Here is a 2,175-nt window from a genome sequence, read left to right on the forward strand (position 1 = left end):
ACGGGCGTGCCGCTTAACGCTTAACGGGCGTGCCACTCACGGGCGTGCCACAACGAACGAAGAAGCGCGCCGCCATTCTACAAACACAATACGTCAAAATAAGAAGATCTTTTTAGCATACTACCTTAAATACCCATTCATTACTTTTACTTAAACAGAACATGCTTTGAGGTAACTTTATTTTACTTTCTTTTTAATTTAAATTTGTTGCAACCTTCCATTAAAATGTGGGTACTATGATGAAAACTCAATGAAAACTATTCTCAAAACAAAATGTTACAAGTGAGAAGTGCAGTGTTGGGTACAAAAATTCATCACAGACTGAGTTGAGATGGAACAAATGTCAAAATAAAAAGTACAAGCAACCTTAAAGACCTCTAAAGATCGATAAAGTAAAAGTAAAATAACTCTATCTAGCTAGACAGAAGTGTTTTGTAAACATCTTGAAGCAAAGGGCTGATATTGAGGAGTGGATTATTATCCCCCTCATGGCGTCTCCCGCCCCGTCCCGTTCGTATCCGTCCAGAAGTAACCTAACCTATCATTGCACGGGCACCCCGGGGATACGCCCTGACGGCGCTCTTTGCACGCGTGTACAGGTGTTTGGGGGGTCACGTTGGCAAGGCGTACTGGGTAACTAATAATGGATCCGAACTGGGACATCCCCAGGTACCCCAGTGTCCCCAGCGTATCTCTCTACACCGTGTTTGGGGGTAAAGGTTGCTGGAGGTACAAGTACCAGGCAGCAGTGGGTTAGGAAGGAGGGGGCGGGCGGGGGGTGCAGTTACGCCTCGACGTGCGTGCCCCGTTGCATGGCGAGCAGGGGGCGTTGGCCTCACTTCTCGCAGATGCAACCCGACAAATGAAATTTTAAAACTTTATGAGAGAGAAAGAGAGGGAAAGAGTGAAAGCGGACTACGTACGCGCACCAAGAGAGCGGGAGCATTCGGCAACGCTCTTTATTCTTTCTTTCTGCTCCTGCTTCGTACATCCACCCCCCCCCCTTTCCCCTTTTCTCCTCCCTCTCTAACCCACCAAAACCCGACCGCAAACGTACGTGACAAACGACGAGGACGATGATCAAAAAACTTTCCGAATACCGTCTGCAGAAACAACGAAACTACCTAAGGCGAGCCTTAGGCACCTATCACTACCCCCCCCCCCCACTCCTCCCCGTCTTTTCCCCGCCAACTTTTTTTTCCTCATTCTATTTCTGCTCTTTTCTTATTTCACTTTTCTCACTTTTCGTATTTCCTTTCCTCCCCTCTTTCCTCGCTCTTCGTGTTCCCTTAGGCGTATGCTCGTCCGTCCCTTCGTCCGTCACGGGTCCAACGACGCCGCAGCCCCGGCCCCGGGGGTCCCGAGGCCCGAGGTCGATGCACCGAACAACAGGACCGATAACACAGGGAGGAGGGCCGTTATCCGGTCGTCAGGTGCGGGCGGGGCCGGGGCCCGGGCCGGGCGGGGAGCATGCAATAAACTATGCGTCGATATGCGCGACCCGCTCAACATGCCAAGCAGGCAGGCGCGCCAGGCTGGGAGATTCGCAGACGAATGTCGACAGCAACGACAGAAGCAGCAGCCGCCGAGCACAGGGAGAGAACAACTCGAACTCGGCGAGCCGAGAAAAGTTTCGGGTCATTCTCGGGTCGGCTCCCTTGCCTCCACCGCACTTCACTGCTTTTCTTGTTTCTCCATGCCTCTCTTCCTCTTCCTCGGTCTCTCTTCATCACAGAGCGAGAGCAGAAAAGGGGGATGGGGCGAGAAAGAGAGAGAGAGAGAGTAAAGTGCATCCCGGCGGCGCCACGTCCCAGCGAGTTGCGGGGGAAGCATCGCAGCGTCATTCGAACAACTCACTTGCAAAGTGGAAGTGGATTGCATAAACTTGGCACTCACAGCGAACCAGTGCAGCCCGCAGGCAAAAGAGCGAGGAGCGGGTGGTTCCGGAGCCCAGGCCGAGAGTGTCCACGAGAGTCAGGGGTGGCGAGTACGAGAAATGAGACAAAAGTTATCGGACCACGTATTACACTGTAACGGTTATTATTTGCGTTTGGGTGGACATAATTATTATTATTTTTACACTGTACCCGCACTAATGAAAGGTGAAGTTCAAGGAAATTCACCATAAGTTTTCAACGAGTACGCTCGACGTAGAGGCGGCGAGAAGGGAGAGGG

At 51.7% G+C, this 2,175-nt stretch overlaps 1 protein-coding gene across 2 annotated transcripts in view; it reads right to left on the minus strand.

Annotated features, from left to right (window-relative positions):
- LOC113215828 (protein Fe65 homolog) overlaps positions 1-2,175 on the minus strand; it is an 80,567-nt gene that overhangs the window by 73,798 nt on the left and 4,594 nt on the right. The gene's annotated exons all lie outside the window — the stretch shown is intronic.

The sequence above is a fragment of the Frankliniella occidentalis genome, unplaced genomic scaffold (genome assembly GCF_000697945.3).
Source record: "Frankliniella occidentalis isolate FOCC.00 unplaced genomic scaffold, Focc_3.1 Scaffold41, whole genome shotgun sequence".
In the NCBI taxonomy this organism is placed as follows: domain Eukaryota; kingdom Metazoa; phylum Arthropoda; class Insecta; order Thysanoptera; family Thripidae; genus Frankliniella; species Frankliniella occidentalis.